At 40.9% G+C, this 14,186-nt stretch overlaps 1 protein-coding gene across 1 annotated transcript in view; it reads left to right on the top strand.

Annotated features, from left to right (window-relative positions):
- Positions 1 to 28: 28 nt before the first annotated feature.
- Positions 29 to 14,186, top strand: part of NUMA1 (nuclear mitotic apparatus protein 1) — an 80,095-nt gene continuing 65,937 nt past the window's right edge. Inside the window, exon 1 of the mRNA XM_053670818.1 lies at positions 29 to 353. The gene's annotated coding sequence lies outside the window, so the exon portion shown is untranslated. The remainder of the gene's footprint in view (positions 354 to 14,186) is intronic.

The following is a 14,186-nucleotide window of genomic DNA, read 5'->3' as shown; positions in this document are numbered from 1 at the left end:
TTCTTCTTTCCCAGTGGCCTTCACACTTCCTTTTCCCGGGTCTTCCAGCGTGCCCTCGCGTGCACACCAGCACACAGGAGCCTATCAGAGCGCGGTGTGAGGGGGCGGGGCCATGGTTTAAACTATCCGTGTGCTCACATCGCTGGCGCGAGCCCTCGCGTCGAACGCAATCCGGAGGAAGCGGGAGGCGAGCGGGAGTCCGCGGCCAGGTAACCGGCGCGGGCCCGCGGCTGGCGTTCAGCCTAGGGGCCCACGGGAATGCCCAGTCCTGGAGCTGGTGCTGGAGAGGCGGCTAGTAGCGGAAGGCCTCCTTTGTAAGGAAGTGTGGCTGAGGAGAATCCGTCCCGGGTAAGGTATGTGAGCAGAGGGATTTGTTGGAGGGGGAGGTGCAAGTTGTGCCTAGCGGGTTAGAGTCTGTTTGGGGGCGTGTCCGTGGAATCATACCTGAGGGCGAACGTGGGGGTGAAGGTGGGGGTGGAAAGTGCTGATTTTCGAAAGGCTCGTTACGAAGGGTCCTATAATCGGAAGTCTTTGCCTATTATTGTTAATAATAGTGGTAGAAAGTGGTAAACATTTTCTGAGCACCAACTACGTGCCAGTCACACCCTTTATGTGGATCATCTTTTTAATATTCCTGTTTTGTATTTGTTTTTTTTAACTTATTGATTTTAGAGGGAGAGAGGGAAATACCGATTTGTTGTTCACTTATTTATGCATTCATTGGTTGATTTTTTTTAATTGATTGATTTTAGACACCGAGTAAGAGATAAAGAGGAAGGGAGAGACATACAGAGACATCGTTTTGTTCCACTTATTTATGCAATCGTTGGTTGATTCTTGACTGTGCCCTGACTGAGAGCCAACCCAAAAGCTTGGCTTATCTGACAACGCTCTAACAACTGAGCTGCCTGTCCAGGGGGTAATAACCTTATTATAGTTTATTACAGATGGACAGTCTGAGGTTTAACTCTGCCAGGGTTACATAGCTAGTGCATGGTAAGCTATACTGGGGCTTTTGAGGGTTGGGCCTAAATGAGGACCACCAGAGGGGAGGAAAGAGACTGTGTTGAGGGTGCAGGTTGTGTTGCAGGAGTCACTTAATTTATTTTAAAGCCTCATTTTTCGTGTGTAAACAACAAATGCACCTGCATTACCTACTTCCTGGGTTTGTTTTGAGGGTCAAATCCCGTAAGATGTTTTGTGGAAGTATCTTGGAGAGTACAAATTTATTTATGACTGACTGTGAAGGTTGTCAGTGGGAAAGTGACTGGGAAGGTTGTTGGGGGAAAGAGCCCTCTGGACACCCTCTTTTGCTTAACCCCGAGGTAGTGCTTTTCATTTGGTGTTCTGAGAGAGAGTCTGCATGTTGTCCTAGATAGAGTGTTTTTTGTTCCTGTATCCTGATGCCTGTGTAGGATGTGAGATGCAGCATGGCCATTTAATATATCCTTTGAAATGAATGAATTTTCTTGGGCTGAAAGGGGATAGGAACCTGGCTTTTCCATCTCATTTAGTGACTTTTGAACCTCGGTATTATGCTCTCTTCTTGCCTGAAATGGCACTGCCTCCTGAAAATGTGATATTTACTTGCTTTACATGCTTCCCTGTCTGGTGTCGGTTGCCTAGTCTTGTACATTCAAAGTTAAGGATTATCAAGTGTGTTACTCGGTGGTGGGGAGAAACCTTCAATGGTATGGGGATTGGGGCTGTCAACCTTGTGGAGAGCACTACTGAGGTGAATATATGGGAACCTGGAGGAAATGTTCAGATCACATAAAGTAGCTTTCAGTCAGCAGGGATGTATGTGTACCCTCTCTTTTTGTTCTTGTGTGGTATATGGTATTTTTCTCCGGTAGAGGAAGAGGCACATTACTAAGGGAGCCCAAGTTCAAGCAAATGATGACTAATTATAATGCCTGAATCTTTTTTTTAAGATTATTTATTTATTTTTCATTTTTAGAGAGAGGAGTAGAGAGAAAGAGATGGAGAGAAACATCAAGGTGTGGTTGCCTCTTTAGCCCCTACTGGGGACCTGGCCCGAAACTCAGGCATGTGCTCTGACTGGGAATTGAACCACTTTTGGTTTGCAGGCTGGCACCCAATCCACTGAGCCACACCAGCCAGGGCTATAATGCCTGAATCTTAATCTGAAGCAAAAAGCTCTACTCCCCCAAAACTAGAAGAGCTTGCCCAAAAGCTCACATAAGATACATTTCTATTTAGAATGTTCTTTCATACCTATGGAATATGGGGGTGGAAAGAATGCCTAGAAGTAAGACTTGAGTTCTAGAACTGTTAGGATAGGGGCAAAGCCCTGCTTTAGATGGCCAAACAGAGCTGATTGGGAAATTTGTTGTATCTGACTCTTGCTGAAGATGAATTGTTTCCTCAAGTATTTTGTAATTGTGGTGAGCTCATATTTAGAGATGCATCCATCATGTATGATAATCTTATGTAGCTTGTGTTGTGGTCAGTTCTCCCAAGAGCAGTTAAAAAAAATCAACTTTGCTTAGGTGTAATTTATGTACAAGTAACTTTATTAAAGGAAAAAGTTTTGACAGATGTATACACTGATAAGCTGCTACAGTCAAGATACAGAGTGAAAGGAACAAACTTTGGGCTTCCACTGCCTGTAACTCTTGAGATTGCTTGATAGCCCTGGCTGGTGTGGCTCAGTTGGTTGGAGCATTGTCCTGTAGCTTAAAGGTTGCAGGTTTGATCCCCAGTCTGGGTGCATGTAGGAGGGCAACTGATAGATGCTTTTCTCTTGCATCGATGTTTCTCTCTCTCCCTTCCTCGCTCTTTGAAAAGCATGGGGGGAAAAAGGTCCTCAGATGAGGATTTGAAAGAAAAAAAAAAGCCCTGACTGGTTTGGCTCAGTTGATTGAGTGTTGTCCCACAGAGCGAAGGTCGCTGGTTCAATTCCCCAGTCAGGACATGTGCCTGGGTTGCGGGCTAGATTCCCAATTGGGATGCATGCAAGAAGAAACCAATGGATGTTTCTCTCATACATTGATGTTTCTCTCCCTCTCATTCTCTTTCTATTCCCCTCTCTCTAAAAATAAATAAATAAAATCTGTTTAAAAAAAAAGATTGCTTGATAAACTGCGAAGACTGAAAAACAAAACAATAAGCAAGCAAAATCTAAGTCATAACAGGCAATGGGGAATTTATGAAGTTACAAAAATTCTTTAAAGCTATTACTAATTGTACTGAAAGATCTGGCCATATCAGTTAGGCCAGAAAAAGAAATAAAAGGCATCGAAATTGTACAGGAAGAAGTAAAATTATCTCTGTTCACAGATTATATGATCTTACATATAGAAAACTGAAAATTTCATTAAAAAATGCTAGAACTAATAAGTAAATTCAGCAAAGTAGCAGGATATAGTATCAACACATAGAAGTCATTTGCATTTCTATATACTAACAATGAAGAATCTGAAAATAAAGTTACATGGACAATTTCAATTTCAGTAGCATCAGAAAGGACAAAATACTTAGAAATTAACTGAAAAGATTTATACAGTGAAAATTCAAAAACGTTGCTGAAAGAAATTAAAGAAAATATAAATAAGTGGAAATACATTTCATGTTCATGGATTGGAAGATGTGTAGATTGGAAGATTGTTAAGATATCTAGTATCCATACTACCCACAACAATCCGTAGACTCATGCCAGCCCCTTTCAAAATCCTAGCAATATGTTTTGCAGAAGTAGAAAAACCCATCCTAAAACCCATATGAAATCTCAAGATATCTCAAGTAGCCAACACAGTCTTCTAAAAGAAGGACAAGGCTAGAGCATTCACAATTCCCGACTTCAAAAGTTACTAACAGTAATCAAAACAGTGTGGTACTAGTATAAAAATAGACATATTGACCAGAGAATAGAGAGCCCAGAAATAAACCTTCTCAAATATAGTCAATGATTCTTGACAAGGGTATCAAAACATTTAATGGGGAAAGGACAGCCCTCAACAAAAGGAACTGGGAAAACTGGATATTCACGTGGAAAAGAATAAATCTGGACCCTAACCTAACACCATATACAGAAGTTAACTAAACTGGATCAAAAACCTAACTGTGAGAATTAAAACTAGAAAACTCTTAGAAGAAAATATGTGACAAAAGCTTTATAACATTGGATTTGGTAATAGTTTCTTTGATATGATATCAAAGGTAGAGGCAGCAAAAGGAGTAATAGACACACTGGACTTTATTAAAATTTTTAAAATGTGAATCAGAACACACTGTTAACAGTGTAAGAAGGCAACGGACAGAATGGGAGAAAATATTACAAATCATATATCTGATAAGGGGTTAATAGTCATAATATATAGAGAAGTTCTAAAAATTAACAAAGAAGCCTAACAACGTATTTAAAAATTGGCAAAGGACTTTAATAGACATTTCTCCAAGATACACAAATGGCTAATAAGCACATAAGAAGATCCTCAGTATCACTAATAGAGAATTACAAATCAAAACTACAATGAGATCTCACACCTATTAGGATAGTTAACTAGGATGTAGAGAAATTGGAAACTTTGTGCACTGTTGGTGGGAGTATGAAATGCAATAGCCATGGTGGACAGCAGTATGGCGATTACTCAAAAATTAAAATGAATTATCTTATGATCCCATAGTTCCACTTCTAGGTATATACCCTCCCTAAAAAAACAACCAAAAACCGAAAACAGAGTCTCAAAGAGATATTTATATACCTATGTTCATAGCAGCATTATTTACATTAGCTAAAACATGGAAGCAACCTGTGTTCATCAGCTGATGAATAGATAAGCCAAATGTGAGGTATATTACATGTTTTATATATATATATACACACACACATTATTTAGCCTTTAAAAGGAAAGATATGGACTTCCGGCCAAGATGGAGGCATAGGCAGACACACTGCCTCCTCACACAACCAAAAGAACAACAACACATTTAAAAAGCAAAAAACAACCAGAACTGACAGAAAAATTGAACTGAATGGAAATCCAACAACCAAGGAGTTAAAGAAGAAACATCCAGACCAGGAGGGGCAGAGATGGACAGCCAGGTAGAGAGGACTCGTGGCAAGGCAGTGGCTTGTGGAAGGGGTGGTCCCACAGTTGTGTGCGGATAAACCAGTAGGAACAACTGGGGAGCAAGACAGATCTTGCAACCCAGGGTTCCAGTGTGGGGAAATAAAGCCTTAAAGCCTCTGACTGAAAACACCCTCGGGGGTTGAGGTGGCAGCAGGAGGAACTCCTGGCCTCACAGGAGAGTTTGTTGGAGAGACCCACCCACCCGGGAATCAGCACCAGAAGGGCCCAATTTGATTGTGAGTAGCAGGGGAAGTGACAGGAAACTGGCAGAGAGCATGGCAAGTGTCACTGATCCCTCTTGGACCCCTCCCCACATACAGCATCACAACATAGCTATAGGGCTTGCCCTGCCCTGATAAACACCTAAGGCTCCACCCCTTACTATGTAACAGGCCTCTGGAGACAAAAAATGGCCCAAGTGAAAGAACAATTGAAAGCTCCAGAAAAAAAATAACTAAGTGACGAAGAGACAGCCAGTCTATCAGATGCACAGTTCAAAACACTGGTAATCAGAATACACATAGAATTCTTGAATATGGTTGCAGATTAGATGAAAAAATGAAGGCTATGAAAAGTGAAATAAAGGAAAATGTACAGGGAACCAACAGTGATGGGAAGGAAACTGGGACTCAAATCAACGGTTTGGAGCAGAAGGAAGAAACAAACATTCAACCAGAACAGATTAAAGAAACAAGCATTAAAAAAATGAGAGACTTAGGAACCTCCAGGAATCTTTAAACGTTCCAAAATCCAAATCATAGGGGTGCCAGAAGAGGAAGAGCAACAAATTGAAAACTTACTTGGAAAAAAATAATGAAGGAGAACTTCCCCAATCTGGCAAAGGAAATAGACTTTCAGGAAGTCCAGGAAGCTCAGAGTCCCAAAGAAGTTGGACCCAAGGAAGCACACACCAAGACACATCATTATTACATTAGCCAAGATTAAAGATGATGGGAGAATCTTGAAAGCAGCAAGAGAAAAGGAGACAGTTACTACAAAGGAGTTCCCATAAGACTGATTTCTCAAAAGAAACCTTACAGGCAAGAAGGGGCTGGAAAGAAGTATTCCAAGTCATGAAAGGCAAGGCCCTACATCTAAGGTTACTCTATCCAACAAAACTTTCATTTAGAATGGAAGGGCAGATAAAGTGCTTCCCAGGTAAGGTCAAGTTAAAGGAGTTCATCATCACAAAGACCTTATATGAAATTTTAAAGGTACTTATCTAAGAAAAAGAAGATAAAAAATATGAACAGTAAATGACAGTAAACTCACAGCTATTAACAACTGACCCTAAAAACAAAAACAAACTAAACCAATAGCTAGAATAGGAACAGAATCACAGAAATGGAGATCCCATGGAGGGTTATCAGCGAGGGGAGGGAGAGGGAGGGGGAAAAGGTACAGAGAATAAATAGCATAGATGGTAGTTAAAAAAATAGACAGGGGGAGGTTGAGAATAGTATAGGAAATGTAGAAGCCAAAGAACTTATATGTATGACCCAAGGACATGAACTAAAGTCAGGGAATGTGAGTGGGAGGGGGTGTGCAGGGTGGAGGGTAATAAAGGGGGGGAATGGGACAACTGTAATAGCATAATCAATAAAATAAAAATAAACATATTTCCTTTTTATTTAAAAAATAAAAAGGAAAGAAATTCTTATACATTCTTCAGCATGCATGAACCTTGAAGAAGACATAATGCTAAGTGAAGTAAGCCAGTCTTAAAAGTACAAATAGTGATTTCACTTATATGAGGTACCTAGAGTAGTCAAAAATCATAGAAACAGAAAGTAGAGTGGTATTTTCCAGGGACTGAGGAGAGTAAGGAATGAAGAATTATTGTTTAGTGGATATACAATTTTAGTTTTATAAGATTAAAAGATTTATGGAGGTGGATGGTGGTGATGGTTGCACAATATTATGAAGGTATTTTATGCTACTGAACTGTGCACTTAAAAACAATGTGGTTAATTTTGTTATGTGTGTTTTACCACAATAAAAAATTTGAAAGTAAAAAAAAAAGGAAAAAAAGATACAGAGCATTCCTATCATTCCTAAAAGTTTCCACATGCCTCTTTACAGTATGTCTTTCCCCCACCTTAGCCCCAGGAACTACTGTAGATTAATATTCATTTTCTAGAATTTTTTAGAAGTCAAATCATACAGTGTATACTTTTTTGTGTCTGCTTTCTTTCAGTGTATTATAATGCATTTGAGATTTACCTGTTAAGTTGCATGTAACAATAACTTACCTTCTGTTGCTAAGTATTAGTCTGTATACGGTTATATAATACAATTTCGTTTATCGTTCACTGTTGATGGACTTTTGGGTTGTTTCCATTTTTTTGATGTTGTGATTAAAGTTGCTGTGGGTGTTCATGTACAAAATTTTGAGTGGGTGGATTTTCCTGTCTTTTTAGAGTGGAATGAGTGCGTCATATTGCAGATGTATGTTTAACTTTTTAAGAAATTACCAGTTTTCCGAAGTGGTTGTACCATTTTATGTTCCCATAGCAGTATAAGAGAGCTCCAGTTGCTTCATGTTTTTACCATCATACTTGGTATTGTCAATCTTTTTAATTTTAACCTTTCTCATGGAGGTGTAGTACTATCTCATTGTGGTTCTAATTTGCATTTTCCCCATGCCTGATCAGGTTAAACATCTTTTCATATATTATTGGCTGTTTGAATATCTCCTGGGAGCAACTTTCTATGTGCTTCTGTTGGGCATTCAAGGCTATTATCAACCTGGAACCGAAATGTGTGTAGTTTTTTTCTCTTTGTGGATTTCCAGGGCACAAGCTTAGTATAAATTTCAACTGCAAATACATCTCATGTACACACCTATGGTTTTGAATTCCTAGATTTCTTCCTCCCATTTTGCCAGGTACGCTAGGCAAGATTCCTTATTTCCCTGTGGATAGATTTTTCCCCCTAGTCTATCTTTTTACTCTAGATATCAGCCTTTATGCAGGGATCTTAGTTGCTTTTGACAACTCAGGAGCTGTCTCCTGGACTATGAACAGTTCATAGATACCTTACGCTGCTAGGACAGCTGTGTTGTCAGCTAGTTTTACTAGTCCTGTTTTCAGTTTTTGTTTCTAGTTCCTGGGATTTCCTTTACTTTTTTTGTGAGCTCAGTTTAGTTATATGAGTATATCAGTTAGGGTCCAATAAGAAAAAAGAAACCACATGTAGCTATTTTAGTAGAGTGAACTCAGTAAAGGGAATTAATTTAAACCCTTGTAGGAACTGCATTTAGCAGCTACCTCATCCAGGACTGAAAAACCAAGGGAGGAAGGTTGGGGTTACCAGAACCTAGAAGTCTGGAGGGATCTGGTGTTACCTCTGTCCTGATCTCTGAGGAGAGGGTGTTGCCTGGTGCTGCTGGTGTCTCAGGAGCTCAGAGGAGGGGCCTGGAGGAGCTGGGTTTGGTTGAGCCCTGCCCAGCTGTGGTACTGGAACCTCTGACAGGGTACAGTGAAGCTGGTCTGGGAGTTTAGAAAGAAGCCAGGAGAGACCAATAGCCGATCTCAAGAAACAGCAAGTCACAGGAAGAATCCTTTGTAGCCTTCTCCAGCCTTCTATTGCCAGAACCTAACTGGCAGCCAGCTGGCAAAGGTGGGGTTGGTGGAATCCAAGCCCTAGTATCACAGAGAAGAGCATAACTGGGTAGGTGTCAAGCTGAGAGCTGATAACTTAACTGGCAAAGACCAAAAGGATATTTATTATATTTTCTAAGCATTTGTAGGCATATTTAGTAGGAAGATTTTTGGTTATTTGGTTCATTATATCAATAGTCAGTAATAGCAATAGCTCACTTTTTCTTTTTTGGCATATGCATATAGTGTGAGCCAGTCACTGCTCTAAGCATTTTACATGAACTGCTTCCCAAAGCTTTATGAGGTAAGTACTATTATTGTTACTGTTCCCTTTAATAGGCAAGGAAACTGATTAATCTACCCAAAGCCATGCAGTTTGTAAGTAGTGGAGTTAGTGTTCTACTCCAAGCATTATGTGTTCTATAACCCACATTCTTAAGGTCTTTATTATCCTATAAGTTCTTCCCTATGTCAAACCAAAATTCTGTCTTCATGTAGTTGCTTCTCACTAGTTCTAGTTTTGCCTTCTTGCAGGGCACATAGTTTTTCTCTTCATCTGCATGACAAGCATGCCTGTATTTGAAAAAATACTTTCATGTTCTCCCTGGGTTAGACATTTATAGTTCTTTCCTCACATTGCCACAGTATTACTTTCAGACCCTTCACCAAGATTGTCATTCTTCCTCTGCATGTGCTCTGACTTTGTTTTTCAAAGGTGGGGCATTGAGTTGTCTTCTACTCATGGGAACTGAGCCTTGAGTGGCAAAACAAGCATCGATGTTTTTGGTAACTCTGTCGGATTCATCATTCAACTGGGAGTGTCTGTAGTAACAGATTCTCCTCTCCCTCCCCCTTCCCCCCACCCCCACAAAGCAACATTCTGGTTTACTATGAACTGCACTACCAGGCCTCTACCAAGCTGTGTTAGTTTCTTTCTTTTATTCTAAATGCAGGGATTTATATTTAATTCTATTAAATTGTATCTTGTGCCCTGGCTGATGTAGCTCAGTGGATTGAGTGTGGGCTGCAAAACCAACAGGTCCCTTGTTCTATTCCCAGTCAGGGCACAGGCCTGGGTTGTGGGCCAAGTCCCCAGTGGGGGCTTGTGAGAGGCAACCACACATTGCTGTTTCTCTCTCTTTCTCCTTCCCTTCCCCCCCCCTCTAAAAATAAATACATAAAAATTTTAAAAATTGCCCTGGCTGGTGTAGCTCAGTGGATTGAGCGTGGGCCTGCGAACCAGACAATCGCGGTTTGATTCCCAGTCAGGGCACATGCCAGGGTTGCAGGCAGGTTCCCTGCAGGCCAGTTCCCAGCAGGGGACACACGAAAGGCAACCATACATTGATGTTTCTCTCCCTCTCTCCTTCCCTTCCCCTCTAAAGATAAATAAATAAAAATAAAATCTTTAAAAAAAAATTTAAAAAATTGTATCTTGTCATTTTTGGTACCATCAAGCCTGTTAAGATCTTTCTGCCAACATCAGAATTGAAAACATTTTATTTTCCGTCTTTCAAAGTTTAGAATTCCAAAGCTTAGCAAGGAGTCCTTATCTGTTTTCACTCTGTCTTTGGTAAAAATTCGGAACATGGTAGGTTTCAGAAGCAAGCTCTGGGTTACACCACTATAGCCCTGACTCCAGTTGATGGAGGTTGGGGGGTGGGAATAGTTTCGACTATTCTGCTAAATTGGGGGAGGAGTTATTTGGAAACGGCAGTATCTTGGCTGTCAATGAGGGAAGGAGAGAGTCAAGGTTAAGGGGCGGTCATTGGATAGTCATTTGCTCTAATAAGGGACAACTTGGCAGAAGTAAAATGATCTGGCTGTTGTACAAGGGAGAGAGGGCATATTGCATGGCATGCTCCTGGGTCGAAGCCTCTGCTGGCAGCTGTGGCGGCTTCCTTTTCTGTCCTATTTAAGGGCTAGTTTCTTTGACGCCAGTGAGGAAATGCCAGTGATTCAGCCTGGTAGCTTTTTTTTTTTTGCCTTATTGGAGCTTAGGACTGGTGTATCTGGTGAGGAGTAAAGACTGCATGTTTCGGGCTTATTTTTTTGACCACTTGAGTACTTTCCTGTGACTGGCCAGAGACTTTTGCTTCCCAGGCTGTCAAGTTTTTGGTACCCTGTGGCAGGGTGGATACAATATGACCCAGCTGTGGTCCTGTGTGTGGGTAGCAACTGCACTCTGCCCTGTGAGTGGGCATTTGTTGAGTGCCTGACTTCCGGATGGCCTCAGTGAGGGGGTGGGGTAATAATAGCTTTGATTGCTTGCTTCTCTTTCTTTCTCTTTTTAAAGATTTTACTTATTTATTTTGAGAGAGAGAAAGGGAGGGAGAAAGAGAAGGAGAGAAACATTGGTGTGAGAGAGACACATCTATCGGTTGCCTCTTGCACACCCCCAACTGGAGACCTGGCCTGCAACCCAGGCATATGCCCTTACTGGGAATTGAACCTGTGACCTTTTGGTTCACAGACCATCACTCACTTCACTGAGCCACATCAGCCAGGGCTGATTGTCTGCTTTTGTATCTTTCCTGTGGTGTGACGATGTAAGTTTGAGGGAAACCTCTTGTTCCCTAAGAGTTTGTCACTGTACCCCTGATGAACTGCTGCAAAGTTGACTTTGTCTAGTTATTGACCTCCAAAGCCCAGTTTCCTTAGACAGTGAGAAGATATGTAGAGAGTGCCTATTTTAGAGTTCACAGAGCTGAGTATATAGAGAAGTATATAGTAAGGATTTTCCTCCTTAAAAACTGTTCAAAACTATAGATATTTCATAGGAATAACACACAAATATTTAAATACGTTCAAACCTACTGATATTTACACAAAACTAATGTGACAAGTACTTATATACTCTTAACAGAGACTCACCAGTTAACACTTTGCCACATTTGCTGCCTGTCTACCCTTCATTTTATGAACCTCTTGACTGTTAGATGTGAACATCAGGTTGCTTCATCCTAAACATTTTAGCAACTATTTCCTAAAAACCAGTGTCCACTATGTAACCACAGTACAGTTAGCACACACTTTGATTCAATACATCCAATATACAATAGTAGTTCAGATTTCTCAGGTTTACCCCGTGATGTTTTTCATAGATGTTTTTTCAATTAATCTTTTTGCTTTTTTAAGATTTTTAAAAATATTTTACTTTTTAGCAGGAGAGGAAGGGAGTGAGAAAGCAAGAGAAACATCGGTGTGAGAGAGAAACATTGATCAGTTGCCTTTCCTGTGCGTCTGGACCAGGGACCAAACCTGCAAGCCAGGCATGTGCCCTGACTGGGTATTGAACTGTCTGCCTTTAGCTTTGTGGGATGAGCCCCAAACAGCTGAGCCATACCGGTCAGGGCTCAGTTCAGCTTTGACTGAAGGATCATACATAGATTTAGTTGTCAAGTTTTTATCATGCTCATGATCTCCTTTAACCTGAACAATTCCTCAATCTCTTTTTATTTTAAATGCTTTTTTGTTTGTCATAGCATCGACATTCTTAAGAGAGTTCAGGTTTTTTTTGCAGAATGTCTCTTAATTTGGATTTGTATGATTGTTTCCTCTTGATTAGATTCAGGTTAAACAGTTTAGGTAGAATTAACTAGGTTATTAGTTGATTAGTGAAGCTAGAAAACACGTGGAGTCAGTATTCAGTTTTGCACTCAATTGTGTTGTCTACTCTGTAACCCTACAGGAATTGAGAGAAGAGGGAATTCAGTAAGACCTGGAGTAACTGGGAAAGACTTTGGCAGGAAGACGGATAGAATCTGATGTAGTTGGAATATGGTTAGCTAAGCTGCTGTTTGGGTTTTCCAACCCACTTTTAAGGTTGTGTATCATGAAACATGAATTCCCTCTTCAGAGTTTAGAGCTCTGTATTTTCTGTGATGTTCATACCATTTGGAAGCCTAATAGTTTAGAGCTCTTGCTTTGGCTTCAGACAGGCATAGAGACTTCTTAGCATTTTGATAGCTGTCTAACCTTGGGTAAATTTCCTCACTTGCAAGCTGTAAAGAGTATTAATAATTATTTTAGATGTGATTGTGATGTTCATGGTGAAATATTAGGCAGATATTTGAATTAAAGTATTTTAATGCCTTTGGGCAAGGGCAACACTCTATAGTTCTGCCTTGTACTCCACTGGAACATTTATTTGTTACCTGCATAACTCCTGAAGGTGTTTGAATTTACCACTGCTGGGTAACTGAAGGCATGGAAATGGGAAAGGGCTTGGCTCACGCAGAGAGAAGTGGGAAGACTGGCTGGATTAGTTTAGAGTGTACACTGTGGAATAGTGGGAAATAAGGTTGAATAAATGAGTTGAAGCCATATAATGGAGGACTTGGAAAGTTAAGCCAATGAATTTAGATGTGGTGCTTTAGGCAGAAGAAAACCATGGCAGGTTTTTTTTTTGTTAGGAGAAACACACTTGGAAATGAGAGTGGTGTGGAGGCTCCTAAGAAGGATCTTTTCTGGTTCCTAGACCAGAATCCTGATAGGGCAGGGCCTTCCAAGTGCTCACCACGGGTGGGTGTGGTTTGTCAGTCTTGCCACAGAGGCCAGAATTTCTGCCCCAGTGGCTCTTCCTGCTTTGCCACTGACTCACCCCATTGACCTGGGCTGTGTGTCTTCCCTTCCGGTTGCTGTCTGATCTGCAGAATGCTGGAGCTGCCCAGGATGATGTGAGGCTGAGCTGACCAACAGTGGGTGGAATGGGGGAATGAACAAGCATTCCTGTCTCTTTGCCCCCTCCCTGGGTAAAGGCTAATTCTGAGCTAGACTGCCAGGAATCATTTTGTTCCAGGCCTGAGGAAGCTGTCCATCAGGAGGTAAGTCAAGATGGTTCCTGCTCTGTCTGTTTTCCTATAGGTCAGCTTTTTCTGGAACAGAATCTCTACTACTTTTTGTCCCTTGTTCACGGTTCTTCATAGTAGGGTCCTTTCAATTACTTGAAGAAAATGGGTTGCTACATAGGTACACAGTGGTTTACATTCTAGCTGTGGGGGGAGTTTCCAGAGGTTTCACTGGTCCCTACTGTGAGGTAGATTACCTAGAACTCTTGTGAGCCAGACACTAAACGGTGGTTCATACCCATAAGGACAGCTGCAGAGAGGTCCTGGTCATAAGCCATAGTTTCTCAGTTACTGGGTTTCAGAACCATTTTGGGCCTGTTTTAATGCTCCACGTGATCTCCTTTCCCTTTGAAAGAAAGCAGTGAGGAACAGGGAATTGGGGTGGTAGTTTATGGGCTGGGATATGTTTGTGGATTATGCTGGGAGTCTGGGTGACTGGGTTTCTAGTCCTGTTACTAACTAAAAGCGAATTGCTTAACCTCAGTGGACTAGAGTTTTCTCATATGTGAGATTGAATAGTTGTGATTATATAATCTAAGAAATTTCTTCTGCAGCCAAAAATTTATGATTATATGTTGTGTGATTGTAAAATAACATAATAGTTTACTTTTAACATGTATTGCATATACTGCAAATAT

The sequence above is a fragment of the Artibeus jamaicensis genome, unplaced genomic scaffold, assembly GCF_021234435.1.
Source record: "Artibeus jamaicensis isolate MK-2021 breed Jamaican fruit bat unplaced genomic scaffold, CSHL_Jam_final contig_64, whole genome shotgun sequence".
Classification (NCBI taxonomy): Eukaryota; Metazoa; Chordata; class Mammalia; order Chiroptera; family Phyllostomidae; genus Artibeus; species Artibeus jamaicensis.
This window is presented reverse-complemented; position numbering and strand designations above follow the sequence as displayed.